This window comes from Nicotiana attenuata, chromosome 1 (assembly GCF_001879085.1).
Source record: "Nicotiana attenuata strain UT chromosome 1, NIATTr2, whole genome shotgun sequence".
Lineage (NCBI taxonomy): Eukaryota > Viridiplantae > Streptophyta > Magnoliopsida > Solanales > Solanaceae > Nicotiana > Nicotiana attenuata.
In genome coordinates this window covers 83099667-83120069 of record NC_031989.1, presented here as the reverse complement: position 1 = coordinate 83120069, position 20403 = coordinate 83099667, and the positions used below count along the sequence as shown (strand labels likewise).

The window sequence follows — 20403 nt, the reverse complement described above, 5'->3', positions numbered from 1 at the left end:
CCCTCCGATTTCTTGTTGTTCCTTGAGAAGTGGAACTCAAAACATAAGTTCATCTCCTCTTAAGTTGTAAAATTACTTCTTTGGTTTTATTCATCTTTCTAATCGCCTGGTTTTCCCGTTGTGAAACAGTCGCCCGAGTTCCCTATGAAATCCCCCGTTTCAAGGAGAGGGTCGAGGGAATCTGCAAATAACTAACGTACTTGGAGCGCGAGTGGTGCAAACTCTCAAAAGGCAAGTGGGAGGCCAGTTCCCATGGTGAGTGTCCTAACCCCGATTGAATTTCCTTTTTTATTCTACTGTGATTTTTTCTAAGTCCCTTTCTTCATTCCACAGGTTTTCCCAAGACAACCAAGCTCTGAGGAGTGGACGAGGATGAGGCATCTCTATCTACAAAACCCTCCACTTTAGGACAGCCCGCCACCGAGGCCTCTGTGAAGGAGGAGGAGACAAAGACAAGAAAGAGGGGATCTTTTGGTTCCCTAGATGTGGACGTCGAGGCCAAGAAAAAAGGGTTACGATCAGGGTCTGAAAAAGCAATAAAAAGAGTACTCGACCAAGAATATCGGACCATGATTCCCCATATTGGTCATGGACTACCCTGAAGATGACGACATGGAGTTTTTTGCCTATGAGCCGGCCACAATTGCATGTTGATATATATACATATATATATATATATATATATTTGCATCATAATTAGGTTTATAAACCCATAGAAGCATTTTACATAATTTTTCATGATTTTTATAAGACCTAAAATAATTTCCTTCTGCATTTTTATTGTATAAATATTCAATAATTATTCTTTAAATTATTATTTCTATTATTTACACAAACATGCATATTTTTAAATATTTTACTTCAATTTTTCATAATTACATTTGCATTTTTAGGCTAATTGCACATTTTTGCAATAATAGCCTATATTCATGTATAATTACGTTATTTATGCAAAATTAAATTTTTATATTTTTATAATATTAAGTTATTATTTTTAATTATTTTAGTGCACAAATAATATTGTTTTTATTTATTAATTACTTTTATAAATTATTTTTTGCTAAAATGTTGGGTATTTAAAAATTTGCCTCTTACTAAACCTATTTTCAGGACAAAACGATGGCCTATAATATCTAATACACATGCCCAAATACCCCAGTCCAAGCCAAATTAACCCAATCCCTAACTCGGTCGCGACCCGTTTCTAGTAACCCGACCCAACTACCTTTTAATCGTGATTGTTATTCTCTGAGATTAATGACCCATATCTATTCCCTCCCTTTCAATTTCCTACCTAGAAGCCCTAGCCCATAATCCCTCTAACAAGCCGCCCCTAAATCCTCTCACCCCCCTCACTCTCTCTGAAGAACCCTAGACGCCTCCCCATTAATCCCCTCTCCTAATCCCGTTGATAATGGGATTTTACCATTATTTGCTTATCATATTTGGGTTCCTTTGGTACTGGTTACTCGATTTTGGTATTTCTTAAAATTTTCCTAATTTTGGAAAATACCACATCTATATCGGACGAGAATCGATTCAATCTTGAAGATTCGTGTGATATTTCATCCATATACGCGAGATGAACTGGATCCTTCATACCAGTTGTCCGATTTTGAGTTTAAAATCCTAACTAGGGTTTGGAGTTTGATACTTTTCCTTTTTTGTTGTTTTACTAACTTGCATGCAAGATTTCTCCCTTTTTTCGTCCGTGTTTACTTGATTTCTTTCCTTACCTATGCTTAATCAATTATTTTCCTTGTTTGTACATCCGATTTTACTGCTATATAAACCCCTCCCCATCCCCTCTTAAGACGGACCTAAATCATTAAAACGTTTACTAAAAAACTGAAGTTATTGCTCTTTGTTATTAATTCTCTTGTTCTATACTCAGGTTCTTGGCTGGTTGAAAGCCAAGGCCACTGAGATTATGGATTCTTGCTCTTCGTTGATATTCATAACACTATGAACTTTTGTTCTTTCTTGTTTTTTCGCATAAGTGGTGAGTCACTGGACTTCGTAGATTCATTCATATGTATCTGTGATTAGCATATGTTTTCACTCCTAGAGTTTTGCTTAATGTGTTCTTGTGGGTTGTTCTATATGTTCTACTTCAATTTTAGCTCTCCTTAACTTTTAACTTCGTATTGAAAGTGTATAGCATGCCTAAACCCTATTTGAGTAAATTAAATTCCTTTCAAGCTTATCTAACCTATGTGTTGCAACTTATTGATGTTTAGGACCTTTTCACTTTAGCCTCTCTTTGGTGTTTAATTTTGCTATCAATCCTGTTACTTGAACATGCTTTACTTACATAATTCATATCCCTTTTAATAGACTAGTTCATTGTGTTCAAAAGCATGAATGTATTCATTCAATATATGGTACAAGCCCGTTTCTTATCCTATTCTGAATTTGCCGTGATGATATCTTGCCGATATAACATGTTTGATCATGTTCCCTATTAGTATGGTTCTAGCATATCTTGACTTCCTTGACATCCTTGTAGTTGCAATGACTTGTATTCACCCTGTCTAAATTATGTTGCCAATTATTATGATTCTCTCTTGTAACACTAGGACCTATACTTACCATAATTTGAACTTTTTCCTTACTATGAGTCTGTGTACACCAATTCTGTAAACATGTTCTATTAATGTGTAGCTACTTATGCACTAGGTATTGAACTTGTTCTTCTGAATCTTTGCTAAGTCTATTCTTAAAACCTATAGCATGTTCGATTATCTGCTCTATGTGTTCAACTTGACTATGCTTGTATCCCTCAGTGTTGTCCCTCAATCTTAGTTTACTCTTTTTCACCGGTTCCCTGAGCTCTTTTGAGTTCTCATTCTTAGTCGGCTGAAAGCCAAGGCTACCTAGGTTCTATCATTGACCTCCCTAGTGTGAGCACTGCTCGGGGTCCAATTGAGACCCTTATGAAATCTGACACACTAGGGTCTAAGGTTCCTTGGCACTTTGTCCTAATTTCTCAATTCTGCCCCCTTTTTCATCTCCTGAATAAGCTAATGGGCTTGTGTAAATGGTTGTCTTCTGAATCATTGATTGCTACTGGGTTTTGGCTATTTTGTGTTTGATTGACTGTGACTTCTGGGCTATGGTGAAACCTGTATGGGTAAGAAATTGAAGGCCTGGCTGGGCTGGGTATACCTTGGGACTGTCTTAGGCCCAGTATAGTTATTTTGTAACATTGTTATTTATTTCATTCTTTGGGCCTGTAATAATGTTGTAATAACAATTGGGGTGTCAGTAAAATTGGAAAATGGTTCTATTATAAAGTTTGCATGAAACGAGTAGAAATCATGCCTATAGATGTTTAATTTGTTCAAACATATTCTGCTCCTATGTGTTGCTAGATAACATGCCTATAGGACCTGAGCGTTTAATTTGTTTAACATATTCTACTTCTACATGTTTTGTTAGATATCATGCCTATAAGAAATAAAATGACAAATCTTTCAATTTGCATAATTGCAGCATATTCATTAGACACCAACACTCATCTAGAAATCATGCCTATAGGACTTTGATTGGCTAATTCGCTGTTTTATTATAATTTCTCACTTGGGAGACATGACTATAGGATCTAAGTATAAAAAATCAGTTTCAATCGCTAATGATTAGAAATCCTGCCTATAAGGTAATAACACTTGCCTTAAAGTGTTGATGTGTTTTTCCAAACACTGCTTTAGTGCTTAGTTCTGCCACATTATAACGCATGTCTATAGGATCAAACTAGGTAATTCTGAGTATTTCCAATGGCTGTCACTGCCAACTACTATGAAATCTCCTAAAAATCATGTCTATAGGTTTAATCACTTAAAATCTGTAATTTCAATAATCAGGATGCAATACCAACAACAACAACAACTACCCAGTAAAATCCCACCAGGTGGGGTCTGGGGAGGGTAATGTGTACGCAGACCTTACCCCTACCCGATAGGGTAGAGAGGCTGTTTCCGATAGACCCTCGGCTCAGAGAAAAAGAAAATAAGAAAAGAAAAGACAACTCATTAGTAGCTCCAGTAGCAACCGTAATAGTAATGAAAGCATAACAACCAAGAGATGAAAGACATGCAATAACAGTAACCAGTATCTAAGGCCCATGGCCAAGATAAACAGCAAGTACAGAGTGTATTCAGCCTAAACTACAAGCTACCTAAGGTCTACCCTAATCCAGCCCCGCCTCACCCCCGGAACGAAGTAAGGAAAGAACTACTACCCCCTAGCCTACAACCCTTATGATAGACCGCCAGACCTTTCTATCAAGGGTCATGTACTTGGAAATCCGCAGACGTACCATGTCCTGCCTGATCACCTCCCCCCAATACCTCTTAGGCCTCCCTCTACCTCTCCTCGTACCCACCACTGCCAACCACTCGCACCTCCTTACTGGCGCATCAAGGCTTCTCCTTTGCACGTGCCCGAACCATCCGAGCCTTGCTTCCCGCATCTTGTCATCCACAGGGGCCACACCCACCTTCTTCCGAATATCTTCATTCTAATCTTGTCTATCCTAGTGTGCCCGCACATCCACCTCAGAATCGTCATTTCTGCTACCTTCATCCTCTAGATATGGGAGTTCTTAACCGGCCAACACTCTGCTCCATACAACATGGCCGGTCTAACCACAGCTCTATAGAACTTACCTTTGAGTGGCAGTGGCACTTTCTTGTCACACAAAACTCCAGATGCAAGCCTCCATTTCATCCAGCCCGCCCCTATACGGTGAGTGACGTCCTCGTCGATCTTTCCGTCCCCCTGAATCATCGACCCAAGGTACTTGAAGCTATCTCTCTTCGGGATGACCTGTGACCCAAGTCTCACGTCCCTGCCTACTTCCCTCGACTCAGTGCTAAACTTGCACTCCAGGTACTCTGTCTTAGACCTGCTCAACTTGAAACCCTTAGACTCGAGGATCTGTCTCCAAACCTCCAATCTCTCATTAACACCGGCCCTCGTCTCATCAATTAGAACTATGTCATCAGCAAACAACATACACCATGGCACATCCCCTTGAATATGGTGTGTCAAAGCGTCCATCACCAAGGCGAATAGGAACGGGCTAAGCGCAGAACCTTGGTGTAATCCCATAACAACTGGAAAATGCTCCGAGTCGCCTCCCACAGTCCTAACCTTGGTCGTAGCTCCATCATACATGTCCTTGATTGCTCTTATGTAGGCTACCGGCACGCCCTTCACCTCAAGACATCTCCAGAGCACCTCCCTAGGAACCTTGTCGTACGCTTTCTCCAAGTCAATAAACACCATGTGCAGATCCTTCTTCTTATCCCTGTACTGTTCCACCAATCTCCTAATACGGTGGATAGCTTCTGTAGTGGAGCGACCCGGCATGAACCCAAACTGATTGTCGAAAATCGACGTCGTCTTCCTCACCCTCACCTCTACCACCCTCTCCCAGACTTTCATGGTATGGCTAAGTAACTTGATACCCCTATAATTGTTACAACACTGGATATCACCTTTATTCTTGAACAACGGTACCACTGTACTCGACCTCCACTCATCTGGCATCCTCATCGTCCTAAAGATTACATTGAACAACCCAGTCAGCCATTCCAATCCTGTTCTACCCACACACTTCTAAAACTCCACCGGGATTTCATCTGGCCCGGTCGCTCTACCCCTACTCATCCTACGCAACGCCCCCACGACCTCCTCCACCTTAATGCGCCTGCAATACCTAAAATCCCGAAGACTCTCCGAATGCCCCAAGTCCCCTAGTACTATATCCCGGTCCCCCTCCTCGTTTAGAAGACCGTAGAAGTACGTCTGCCATCTCTGCTTAATCTGGGACTCTCCCGTCAATATTCTACCATCCTCATCTTTGATACACCTTAATTGGTCCAGATCCCGGGCCTTCCTCTCCCTCGCTTTAGCTAGCCGAAACAGCTTCCTGTCCCCGCCTTTTTCCCCCAATTCCTCGTATAGACGGCTGAACGCTGCATTCTTAGCCTCCGTGACCGCCATCTTTGCCTCCTTCCTAGCCACTTTGTACCTCTCTCTATTTGCTCTCCTCTCATCTTCGCTAGTGCTCCCTGCCATCTTCGCGTACGCTACCTTCTTCGCCTGCACTTTACCTTGGACTACGTCATTCCACCACCAGTCACCTTGGTGCCTGCTAGCAAAACCCTTTGATATACCTAACACTTCCCTTGCCGCCTTCCTTACACAGCTCGCCGTCATTGACCACATAGTGCTCGCGTCTCCACTACTCCTCCAAGCTCCCATAGCGGATAACCTACCCTCCAATTCGTGGGCTTTATCCTTGGTTAAAGCTCCCCATCTAATCCTCGATCGACCACGAGCGTGCCTCTTTTTCCTCTTTATCCGAATGCACATGTCCATCACTAAGAGCCTATGCTGAGTCGCGAGGGTCTCTCCCGGGATAACCTTGCAATCCTTGCACAACCCTCTATCACCCCTTCTGAGGAGAAGGTAGTCAATCTGAGTCTTCACCGCCGTACTCTGGAAAGTAACCAGATGCTCCTCCCTCTTCGGAAAAGTCGAGTTCGCAATTACCAGCTCGAAAGCTTTAGCGAAGTCTAACAGCGAAGTGCCTCCTCCGTTCCTATCCCCAAGGCCAAAGCCATCATGCACCTCGCCATAGCTACCAGCGTCGGACCCAATATGGCCATTAAAATCCCCTCCAATAAATAACCTTTCAGTAGGCGGAATACTACGCACAATCTCATCCAAACCCTCCCAAAAGCGCCTCTTAACCTCCTCATCCAAGCCCGCTTACGGCGCATACGCGCTAACTACAGTGAGGGTGCACTCACCAATCACCAACTTAATAAACATTAGCCTATCATTCACTCGCCTAACCTCAACCACAGACTCTCTAAGATCCCTATCCACCAAAATACCCACTCCATTCTTACCCCTCACGACTCCCGAGTACCACAACTTATTCCCGTCCGCATTCCTCGCCTTCGACCCTGCCCACCTAGTCTCCTGGACACACGCTATATTAACCTTTCTCTTCTGGATAATCTTTGCCAACTCAATAGACCAGGATGCAATACCAGATTCCCTAAATTGTATAGGTGTTTAGAAAACACGTCTATAAGATTGCACCTTGCATCAAAAATTGCATGCACGAAGTCACATAGAAACCATGTTTATAGGCTAATGGCTTTAATTTGGCTCAATTCTGAAACTGTCTAACACTTATGTGAGAAGTTGTTCGCGCATATTTGTTGTCTATGTGTGGAGGCTAACTTGAGCCCTTAATTGCTTTTGCATGAAGTCCAACTTGTTTTGTATGTCGCCTAGTTTTATCATTTTTGAGCAGCCTAAGTTATGTCTAGAACTGTCCAAAGTAGAGGTCCAAACGCCTCATGGGCCATAGGTATGGGACGGGTAGTGCACGCATAAGACATGGTTTAGAATCAATTAGTGCACTCTAGGTAACGAACTTAAAGATAGTAATCGGGTAGCAGGAGATGATAGTTTGTGCCCGCTGAATAATATGAGTAACACCCCAGCTCGAGGGAATTACAAAGTATTATTTGTGTTGCACGGGGAGATCCTTTAGGATAAAAAACTTAGGACCCCCATCCTGTCTTCAAATCATGTGTTTGTATTTATTTTAAGTCCTTGATAATAAAACTACCCAAACTTTTTGTTTCCCTCTGTCTTCATTTGGATGACTAATTCATTCACCGGGACCCACAATTATGGGCCTCGAAGAGTGCCTAACACCTTCTCTTCGAGGTATTTTTGAGCCCTTACCCGATCTTTGGTGACACAAACTAGTTAAACCAGATTTATTTGCAAATAGGTGACATAACGCACCTCAAATCCGTTAGGTGGTGATTATCTCCTTTAACACGTTCCTTAAAAGAGTTTTCACGTGTCAAAACTCGATTTTATGAGAAAAAGGGTTACGACACTGCAGAAGAACGGTGTATACGGTGTAATCAGGTGCCCCCGATTTAGTAGGCTCGAGATGTCGCACCGAGGGTAGAAATTCGATAAAGACCAAGCCCAGGCCCGAAGGCAGAATAGGAGGCTCGAAGACCTAAAGCTCGAGGAATATCGGAGCGAAATATGACCGACTTCGAGATAGTGCCGTTGTGAGTTTGTTATGGAAGGACAAGATTCTCGCCATGTCCCCAAGATGATTGCGTAAATTCCGGAATATATTTTTACGAATTAGTGCAAATCCGTACAAGGCGGTTACACAAATGTCCCAATAAGATTCTTTACTGTAAATAGAAATGTACCTTATTTAGGGCTCCCATCCTATATAAAGGGGACCCTAATCATTTGTAAATATCATCTAACCATTGGTTGAAACAACTCTAGCTCACAAAATGCACATGTTCATGAAAATGATGGTCTTGGAGAAAACAACAAAATATCCAAAAAAACCCTGGGGAAGTGCCAAATATGGAACCAGTTGATGTTAGCTCACACATTGCTCTAAATGCGGATTTAGGCACATACCCCAGATGAAGTGTACGCAGGGAAGCCCGATCTGGTGGCCAAGGAGCACAAGGAATGGGAGACGGGGGAATCAGCCTCCAAGTGATATTCGAGATGCTGCAAGCTCAACAAATCTCCATCGCCCAACTTCAAAGTCATAATAAGACTCCGTGTATAGCTGAACCAGAAAACACTCGGCATGCTGAACCAGCGCAAGAGAGGTCAAATGGAAATGACTCGGGGACTGACCCTACCATTATGACAATGCTCGAAGAGCTCACCAAGAGGATCAAGTCCGGGGAAAAGAAGATTGAAGACAATGACAAAAAGGTGGAGACCTATAACTCCCCTGTTGATCAAATATCGGGGGCACCTCCGGTCTTAAAAGGTTTAGATGCCAAAAAGTTAATAAAAAACTATTCCCCAAAGTGCAGCTTCGATACCCATTCCCAAGATGTTTTACATGCCCGATATACCCGAATACAACAGGTCAACTGACCCTGGCGGGAATATTACTTCATACACTTGCGGGATCAAAGAAAATGACTTGAGTGACGATGAGATCGAATCAGTTTTGTTGAAAAGGTTTGGAGAAACACAGTCGAAAGGAGCTATGATTTGGTATCACAACTTGCCTCCTAGCTCAATTGATTCGTTTGCTATGTTAGCGGACGCCTTTGTGAAAGCACACGCCGGGGCCATAAAGGTGGCAACAAGGAAATTGGACGTCTTCAAGATAAAGTAAAGGAACGATAAGATATTGAAGGAGTTCGTGTCTAGGTTTCAAATGGAGCGCATGGAATTACAACCGGTCTCGGATGACTGGGGAGTACAAGCTTTTATGCAATGTTTGAATGAAAGGAGTTCGATTGTGTGTCAACAATTAAAGCAAAATCTGATCGACTATCCAGTTGTGACATGGTCGGACGTACATAGCCGTTACCACTCAATGATTAGGGTCGAGGACGACCTGTTGGGAGTAAGGGTGTTAAACGGGTGGGCCGGGCCGGGCCGGGTTGGGAATTTTTGGACCCATACGGGTTATGGTCTGGGCCGGTTACGGGTTGGAGCTTACCGGGTTTAACGGGTTGGGTTCATCCGGGTAAAAATTGAACCGTAAGGGTTACGGGTTGAGGGGGCCAGGTCGGGCCGGGTTTAGTGTATTTTTTAATTTTTTTTTGTATTTTGTATAACTATTGTATGTTCTATTAATACAAAGTATTAATATAAAGAATACAAGGAAGATGGGAAAAATTGCACTTATAAATTGCAAGTGCTATATTTATTTCACAATTCAAACTTACAAATTGAAAGGTTTACATTTCAACAAATAAATTAACCAAAAAAGAGTAAAATCAGTAAATTCAAAGGTTTTGCATTGCTACAAAAAAGAAGTAAGTCAAGGTGGCAATTAATGTATATAATAAACCTTGTAATTACATTCGCTATGTTACATGAATGACATTTTACAATTTGAAAATCTATACCCTTTTATTAAACATCACTTTTTAAATGTGTTATGATCTACCTATCGATCTTTCAATAATCTATTTGTTAGTTATATAATTAGTGGCTACCTTGTATAACCCGGACCTATTGATCGAGGAGCTCGGGAATGGAGCACAAGAAAAAAAGACGAGTTAGAGAACTGATATAAGTCAATACTGACCATGCAAGGGAAATTAAAGGAAGCAAACTCTTGCTCGACGTAGGGTAGAGTAACTATTTTATACATTCTGAAGATATAATTTTAATAAAATTTAACCGGTTGTACTTGAATTTACATGTTAATATATCAAGCTTGACATGAATAGTAATATTCTATCGCTATAACTCAACTCACAGTATTAAAAAAAATTATGTTGTCTAACTTTATTTAAAAATCTTAATCCTTGTTAATTACATGAAGTTTTGTTCTTCCTCGATCTTAAGTATGGTGCATGCACCACATTTTTAGAGGCAAATCTCTTGCATGCATGAAACAAACTGGTCCAAATAGAACATTCACGAAAAATACGAAAAATTTAAAGAAAAAAAGAATTTACCGTTATACCGGTCCGGGCCAGTCTGGGCCGGGCCGGTTAATCAGTTTACGAATACTGTTCACCTAACGGGTTGGACCGGTCTGGATAATCGGTATTTCAAACGTAAACGGAGCAACCCGCGCGGCCCCTCTAACCCAGCCCAGCCCAGCCCCCTTTAACTGGGCCAAGCCGGGCCGGTTCAGGTTTTATTCGGTCTGGGCCGATTCGGAACCGAGCTGACCCGGCCCGTTTATCACCCTCAGTTGGGAGCCCCTTCAGGCTTAGTTCATCCTAACAGGCTGGCAGATTAGCCCCCGAGGGATACAGATAGGGAATCTAGATTCAACAAAGAACGATATCAACCATATGTTGATCGGAGAAACAACGGCTCGGGTCGTAACACTCATCGGAATGATAGGAGTAACGATCAAGGTCAAAGCTCTCAGGGACTCATGAGTAAGACCGGGTTCGATAAACATATCGACCCCAGCAGAGGCACCTTGATTGTCGTAGTATAATTTTAGTGTAGATGCATCAGGGATCGTGTCAGCTATTGGACGGATCAAGGATACCAGGTGGCCCAGGCCTATACAAATCGATCCTTCTCAAAGGAAGCCAAACTTAATGTGCAAATATCATGGTACACATGGCCATAGAACCAAAGACCGCAGGCAGCTAAGGGAGGAGGTAGCTCGATTGTTCAACGAGGGTCATCTTCGAGAATTTCTCAGTGATCGGGCTAAGAATCACTTCAGGGGGAGAGATGCAAGCAGACAAAATGAGCAGGAAGAACCACAATATGTGATCAACATGATCATCGGCGGCATCGATGTCCCACGAGACCTGTATTCAAATGGACAAAGGTGTCAATCACCAGAGAAAAACAGACTCGGAGCTATATGCCCAAGGACGCCCTATCATTCTACGATGAGGAAGCAGAAGGCATATCTCAGCCGCACAATGACGCGCTTGTAATTTCTATCCTTTTAAATAAAATTCAAGTTAAACGTGTTCTAGTGGATCCATGTAGCTCCGCAAACATAATCAGATCGAGGGTCATAGAGCAGCTCGGACTACAGGTTCAGATTATGCCTGCATCTCGGGTCCTAAATGGCTTCAACATGGCGAGCAAAACAACAAATGGGGAGATAATCCGACAAGTAAACGTAGTCAGGATCATACAAGATACAAAATTTCATGTCATCGAAGGCGACATGAGGTATAATCCACTTCTCGGGAGGCCATGGATCCACAACATGAGGGTAGTACCTTCGACCCTTCACCAGATGGTGAAATTCCCAATAGAGGATGGGGTGGAAATGGTCTATAGAGAACAACATGCTGCAAATGAGATGTTTGCAGTTGAGGAAGTGACCCCGGAACCAATGCCTTTGACCTCAAAAAAATCGGGGACCAAAGATTAGCCAGCGACCAAATAGCAATCACCGATCCCAGTCCCGATCGAGCCAGAGGAACAGGTAATCGAGGAAGAAGGAGAGGATTTCCTTACTCATCGAACATTCGTCATTCCAGAAGAGTCCGATGCAACCAAGTCAATGATTGAGGAACTGGAGCAGGTCAGACTGATCGAATATATGCCCGAAAGAAAGGTATACCTGGGAATGGGATTAACCCCCGAACTCAAGAAAGAACAAATTCAATTTCTTATTGATAATATGGATTGCTTTGCTTGGTACCATTTAGATATGACAAGAATTCCACTAGAAATAACAACACACCGCCTAAGCCTCAACCTGAGGTTCAAACCGGTCAAGGAAAAGAGGAGGTCCCAGTCCGAGGTAAAACACGAGTTCATAAATGACGAGGTAAGCAAACTTCTTAAAATAGGGTCTATCCGGGAGTTAAAATACACTAAATGTTTAGCCAATGTAGTTGTAGTTCCCGAAAAAGGAAACAAGCTAAAAATGTGCGTAGATTATAAGGATTTGAACAAAGCATGCCCTAAAGACTCTTTTTCACTATCTAACATCGATCGTATGATCGATGCCACGGCTGGCCACGAGATTCTAACCTTTCTCGACGCCTACTCCAGGTATAATCAAATTCAGATGAACTCGGAGGATCAGGAACATACCTCGTTTATCACTATGTTTGGAACTTATTGTTACAACGTAATGCCCTTCGGGCTAAAAAATGCAGGAGCCATATACCAATGCCTAGTTAACAAAATGTTTGAAGAACAAATATGTAAAACAATGGAAGTTTACATTGATGATATGTTGGTTAAGTCTCTGCGCGTAGAGGACCATTTAACTCATTTGCAGGAAACATTCAAAATCATGAGGAAGTACAACATGAAGCTTAACCTAGACAAATGTGCCTTAGGAGTTGGCTCGGGCAAGTTTCTCAGCTTCATGGTATCCAATCGAGGAATCGAGATCAACCCCGATAAGATCAAGGTCATCAAAGATATCACCATCGTGGATAGTGTGAAATTCGTGCAAAGGCTAACATGATGAATAGCCGGCTTGGGTCGATTTATCTCGAGGTCATCGGATCGAAGTCATAGGTTCTTTTCCTTGCTAAAAAAGAAAAAAAAGACTTTGCATGGACCCCGGAATGCCAGCAAGCCTTAGAAGAATTGAAGCGAGACACCGAGCCCACCTTTGCTTCACACCCCGAGTGTAGATGAAAAGCTTTACCTATATTTGGCAGTGTCCGAGATAGTGGTAAGTGGAGTTCTAGTTCGAGAAGAGCAAGGTACGCAATTCCCTATTTATTATGTAAGTCGAACTCTGGGAGATGCTGAAACTAGATACCCTCACTTAGAAAAATTAGCACTTGCATTAATCAGAGCATCTAGAAAGTTAATTCCATATTTTCAATGTCAACCCATATGTTTATTAACCAGTTATCCCCTCTGAAATATCTTGCATAGGCCCTAATTGTTGGGTCGACTGGCCAAGTGGGCAGTCGAACTAAGCAGGTACGATATCGAATATCAACCCCGAACGACTATCAAGTCCCAAACCTTGGCTGACTTCGTGGCCGACTTTACGCCGACCCTCGTACCCGAAGTAGAAAAAGAACTTCTGCTGGGATCGGGTAAATCATCGGGGTATAGACCCTTTCACAGACGGTGCTTCAAATGTGAAAGTGTCCGGAATCGACATTGTTTTGAAGCCACCGATAGGTAGTACTATTAGACAATCTATCAAAAATTCAAGATTGACTAACAACGAGGCCGAGTACGAGGCCATGATTGCAGGTCTCGAGCTAGTTAAGAGCTTGGGGACAGAGGTCATCGAGGCTAAATGCGACTCCCTATTGGCGGTGAACCAAGAAAACAAGAGTTTTGAGGTTTGAGAAGATAGAATGCAGAGGTACTTAGACAAACTACATGTGAGTTGGATCCATCGACAAATGGATAACATCCCCCTTGCGTATTCGCCTCTTTTTAGGCTTTTGCTCATCCAGGTTCGTAGAACTCGAAGCCTCATTCCTTTTCCGCTCTTTCTTCTATTTCAGAGCAGACGGTTGGGGAGGGTTTTCTTCCTCCCCGGACAGGTGCCTCATGACATCATTTTATCCAAGGCCCGTATGTAAGGGAATCAGGTGCATATGAAAAGAAACATTTCATTGAAAATCATCAAATACATGAAAAGGGGCTTACCGTGATTTTGGCCTCCCATCGGCCTATTGCCAAATCATGCCATGAGCGTTCAACATACGAAGAGGTCGAAGCTAGGTTTCGAACCCATCTCTCGAGGTTAGGAATTTCATCGGGCATCTAAGAGACCGCTATATCATAGAAAGGTATGTTGATGAGAAGAAGCAAAGGAAACAAAACAATAAATGGAAGGTATAGGTGGAATTGTACTTACGATTCATATTCTATTTCTCCGAAAATGGCATCTTCTCGGCCGGGATTAGGTCGAAAGTCTTCACTCGAATGAACCGGCCCATCCATCCTCAATCCTTGTCCTCATCTATGCTCGAGAACAACTCCTTGGTAGCCTGACGCTGAAGTGTCATTAACCCGCCTCAATAGAAACGGGGGTTGTACAACCTGATGAGGTGGTCGAGGGTGAAAAAACATCACTTTAACTTTGCTCGCAAAGAATCGGAGCTGAATAACAATCCGCCAAAAAGAGGGATGGATTTGACCTAGGGTTATTTGATATTGACGGTAAAAATCGATGATGAGGAGATCGACAAGGCCCAGCGTGAAAGGGTAAGTATAAACACTTAGAAACCCTCCCACATGGGTAGTGATGTCTTCTTCGTGGGCCGAAATCACCACCTCTTTACCTTCCCAATGGAAATCTATCTTCACCTGCTCAAAGTCACCCTCAGTTATCGAGCATATATATCTCGACATTGGCTCACATCGACTAGGGACCGACGAAGTTTCTCGACTTTGAAGTCGGAAGTAAGTTCACACCCCTATGAACACACTCCTCAGTGCGCGGATCCACCGGTGTTTTATTGCCGGCCGGCCGCGATGAAGAAGCATTTTCCTTTTGAGGAACAACTTTTAACGTTTTTTCAATTTTTATGTGAGTTTAAAGAAAGAAAGAAATGACAGGACTTGGTGTTTGAAAGGGGATTAGCAACAAACCCTGGATATTTTGAAGAGAGTAAGAGTTTAAGAGATGTAAAAATCTTAAGAGATTAGAAGAAAGTGAAAGTAAATATTGAATCAATAAGAGAAGGGTCTATTTAAGGGATTCACGGCGACGGTTCAAAGGCAATGGTGGCCGACCACCAACTGATGCTCATTAATGACTTTGGGAACTGTACCGACGGGACGCTTCGGTCATTTCCGTCGCTTACATCAAGAGGATGACGTCATGACAGGTCGAGACAAAAAATCCAAGGTTCAATTCGTTTCTTCTCATTACACTCCAAGAAACGAGGGGACTATCTGTATACGGTTAAAACTGGGCCTACCCGATTTTACTATTTGATCGAGACTAGGGAATTGCATCGAAGGTCAGCCTCGTAGTGTATCGGACCAGAGCACGAAGACAAGGTATCGAGTTCGACAATCGAGGTGCCTGTCAAGATCGAGGAAAGTAGCGATCGAGACCAAATATGGCAGACTTCGAGCAAAGCGCAATAACGAAAAAGCGAGATATCCGTGATCGGTCAAAGATCACGGTGAAAATCTCGGAACATATCAAATCAAGGGCGATTGTTTAGGCTAATCATGAGATTTACTTCCGTTAGAATTGTACCATAGATATGATACCTCTACTTTATAAAGAGGCTTCTAATCATTTTGTAGGGACTTACACTCTGAGATATAAAAGCAATATAACGCCTTTTCTTTAGTTCATATTCTTGTTCATCGGCTTGTTATATTTTAACTGTTCTTGCATAAATCAGTTCGTGGTATTCAAGCTCGAGGACTGAATTTCGTAAACACCGGTTTGCTTTATCCTATTGCTAATTTCTTTATTAATCTTTACATTTATCAATTGGTATTAGGTGAAATCACGTGTCCTTAAATCGACATTATGAGTTTAATTGTTATCTAATTTTAAGAGTAAATACAAAGGTTGAGTGTTTATCATGCTATTGATTATTTATACATGTTTTTTGTATTTTTATTAAATCCTAGACTTGTGCATACTTAATTTATATAATATCTGTGTATTTATCTAGTTCTGTTGTTTTTAACACTTGTACAGGTTTGATAGAGAGTATTTTCTTCTACTACTTTCACCACTGCTTTTGGGGGATGGTCAATGATACTAAGTATTTCAGTACTGAGTCTACACTTCTGTACTCTGTGTGCAAATACAGACTCGAACACCGCTGTAGTTCGTTAGTAAGATCGTGACGCTGTTACTGCTTATGCAGTGAGCTACTATAGCTTATTGTCGACAATATTTCGTGGGGTTCTATACTTCGCCCGTTTCAACTGTTCTGCTTGCTGTATTTATTTCAGTAATCTCTGTTGCTAAAGCCATAGGTCGGCTTCGCGATTCCTTGTTTTTGTTCACAACGCACAGGTTGTTTCTACACTCTCGCTAATATGCTTATCTTCAGGGTTTGTAGTACTTCTAAAACTGCAAAGGCAATTTTTTAAAACTCATGTTCAATATAACAGTTTGCGTACCAGTTGTGCTGGCTTTTTGTTCATGGTTATTCTGAAGTTATGTAGGATTTACAAAATAGCCCGACATGTATTGGTATACTCTTTTAAAAACAACAAATGAGTGATACATTTGCAGGATATAAAACAAAAAAAAATAGCATAAACCTCTTCTATTTTGTCCAGAATACATTTCAAAATATAATTCACATGCACTGTACTAAATAAAGAAAACAAAATCAGCTCACTACCGTTACAATCTTCGAGCAAGGATAACACAATATTACAATTAGAAGAAGAGATTTACAGTATAAGTTCAAAAGATATACAGTAATACAGATATTGTAACACTGGGTATATTGCGTATTGTAACGTGTTTTCTTTACACTAAAAAAATCGTACCTTCTTTATTTTAATTAATTAACAAATAAACGTATGTCGATCTGAAGCCCACAATAGCCAGGTCAATAATCTCTGTATTTTCTTACTGCTAAAAGGACATCAAATAAATCAACCTGCATTAAACTACACCAATAGCAATAGGCAACATATCATAACCACTTCTCTCTCTCTTTCTTGATCGATATCAAGCTCTCTTTACAAATAACAACTACCAATGATTCCGCATCACCTGATATGTCAAGATTCTTAATTTCTTGGCTGAGGAGATTACACGACACAAGTTCTCCATTATTGCTTTCTATTAGCATCTCTGTGTCATTCTTCCAAATTGACAAAGGTATTTGTATGAAGATTGGCCCGATGGTAAACTCCTTAGTCCAAGATTCTTTAATACCATATTTCTTCATCACCCAAATATCAACCATTTGAGGCATTTGCTCGTCAAACCAAAAATACATCGTAGGATAACAAACCAACGCAAGACATTCATTTAAGATAACAAGATACTTTCCTTGCATATCAATTAGACCGTCGGGATAAAGAATATTTTGAAACAACTCTGTGCTAAAGTTGAAACAAACGATCCAATTTTCTACACTTGGTGATAACATTGTTCCGCACAAATGCAAAACCCCATTAAATAATACCTTATAACAACGAGAAGGGTGAATCGTCGTTGGTACTTCATCGATTTCTCTCCAAGAATTTGTACTTAGATTATAGATCTTGTTTGGCTCAAAAGTTAACGATATACTTTGTAAGCGATAATATAATCAAAAATAGAAGAGGGGTAAATCGTAATCAAATAAAATAAGCCTAGAGATGCAAAGATGATAATATTGTTGTAGATCTAATATTACAGAGTGACAATGTTCACCAATAAGATATTTTCGTTAGAAGTAGAGATATAGAGAGAGAAAGCCAGAAAAATGAGAGAGTTGTATTAGATCCGATCCCCCTTTTACAATGTGGAGGTCTCCTTTATATAATAGGAGACCTTCCTCGAAAGAATCAAAAAGTTACAAAGATAGGTAACGTCTCCCTAGTGTGGACGCTGAGTTCTAAACGATGTCGCTTTTGTCCTCACGGCCGAGTCGTACCCGCTACGTTGGTCGGCGTACACTCATTGGGCGTACCCACTGGCGTAGAGATACTGAGGGTCAAATCTGACCCTATACAGTTAGTCCCTCCGCTCGTTGGAGACGCGTTCGGTGGGCGTCTTTGACGGGCGGAAATACGAACCTCGGCTTAGGAGAATTTGACCTCGACCAGGGGCGGCAATATGAATGAAGTAAAACATATGACGTTGTTGAGCCGCTGACGCGTGGCTTCCTTTTTGGAATGATGTCATCGCCTGTATGCATCATCATTATATTTGCCCCCGAGGCGGTTCAGAGGATGAAGTGACGTTTTGGTTTCCGGCGCACGTTTTGAATCATGACTCTTCGATTCCTATGCAACTTATCCTTATAAGTATGAGAGAGGTTTGATCTGATTCCACTTTCAAGCCGCTGAAAAGTATTTTCTGATACACTCCTTTGCCTTCCTTTCCTGTAACCGTTATTTCGTGAGGGACTCTCCCACTTCTGTTGAAACCACACTTCCTATCGTCAGTGCTTCGTTTCTCAAGTAGCATAATCATGACAAAACGCGGACAGAATAATAAAAAGGCCAAAGATAACGCCCCGTCTAGGGTTCCGCCATCTTCCGGTGGTGAAGGGTAAAAGGCGGAGAAGGCCCTTGTTCCTCTCAGCGTAGACAATGTCCTTCCGAAGGAGACGCACGTTCGCAGGGATTTTCCAACTAAAAGCCCTGATCTTCCCTGGGAGCACAGCGTTTTACTACAATCCCATTTAGATGATCTGCGAGAGACGCACCATATTCCGGACCACGTGGAAATGGTTCCGGCCGGGACAGATTATGCCAATGTGCACCGGCCTGGATATTGCACCTTCTATGAGTACCCGTTCTTGATCGGTTACGGCCTTCCAGTCTACCCTCTGGTGGAGGAGCTTTGCCGTTTTTACAATGTGTGTCCGGCCCAGCTCACTCCTTATACTTTGAAGGTGTGCCGTATCATGACCTCTTACAGTTGTTCAGCGCTGGTTACCTGAGGGGTACCATGCTTCAGTTGAAAGGTCGTGGCGCAAAGGGCTTGGTCGTTAAGGCCGATGATAAGCCCAACCGCTGCTTTTGGCATAAATATTTCTACATCAGGACGGAGCACCTGGTGCCGAATCCCGAGGGGTTCCCGGAAAGATGGAATCCAGAACGTAAGTATTTCTACTTGTAGATTTCAGTGCTGCTTACGCTTTCGACCATACGGCCATTGTGACCTTTGTTTTTCTTTCTTCTCTTTTTTATTCGCAGCGAGGGCTTCTCCACCCCAGCTCGTTGATGACATTAAATCGTGGGTGGAAAGAATAATACCCTATGCGGAGGAGTGCCGTACCTGGGCTACATTTCTTCGACAGTACGGCCCGTCAGGTAATTCTTTGGCTACGGTTTGGGGATTCCCTACGTATTTGTTACCTGACTTATTCGCGTTGGCAGGTCGGAGCGCCCCTAAGAAGAAGAAAAAGAGCGCCGTCATCTTACCTGGGGCGGGTACTGATTCTGAAGAAGGATACATACCCTGCAGCTCGCCCAGTGATGGTGCCGCGGAGATTCCCCAACCGCTGCCTGCGGCGGTGTCCGCGAGGGGAGCGACTCCTTCGATGCCATCCCCTCGGGCTGTGGAGGAGACTTCTAAGAGCGAGGAGACGCCGGAAAGAAAAAGACGTCGGTTGATAACCGACAAGGGGATAGCCACGGCAGATGAGGGGGCGAGCGAGCCCCGTCGAGGCCAGTTTTATGGCGGATGCCATCCTTTCCGGGAGGTCGGCTCCCCAAAGGGGGGCGGTTCTCGATGCCAGGCTAACACGCATTCCGGAGAGCAGCTCGTCGGCTATCGTTGTAGAGGCGGACGATGATGCCGAGAGGGCGGGCCCTGAGGTCGCCCAGGCGGATGGAGAAGCGTCAACGCGGGGTCCGGCCCGTGTAGGGATGACGGTAGGTAGATCTAACCGTCGAATTTTGATCCCGGGGGGTATAACCTGTTGCAACACAACGAGCAGGCCGCAGCGGATATGACCCTGCTATGTGCGGCCGCTGAGCGTGAAACGTTACAAGGGGTTAGCGACGGGGAACTATCCCGGAGGGTTGCCGGTGCGGCCTTACAGGTATTTTTCGATTCTCTTCATGCATCGTAAAATAAATTTTGATGCATGCCGACTTGCCTTTCATCCTTTTCCTCTTTTTTAGACTCTCATTTTGGAGATAGAGAGTGGGCCGCGAGCGCAAGGGAAGGCAGCCACCTTTAACAAGGTGGTAAAGAAATATCGGCGGTGCCGAGTCAAGCATCAAGCGCTGGCGGACCTACTCAAGCAGGACCCGGAATTT

The 20403-nt window shown here is 42.7% G+C and overlaps 2 pseudogenes; both read right to left on the bottom strand.

Annotated features, from left to right (window-relative positions):
- On the bottom strand, nucleotides 4244-14427 carry LOC109237926 (annotated as a pseudogene).
- Nucleotides 17033-20403, bottom strand: part of LOC109241560 — an 8015-nt pseudogene continuing 4644 nt past the window's right edge.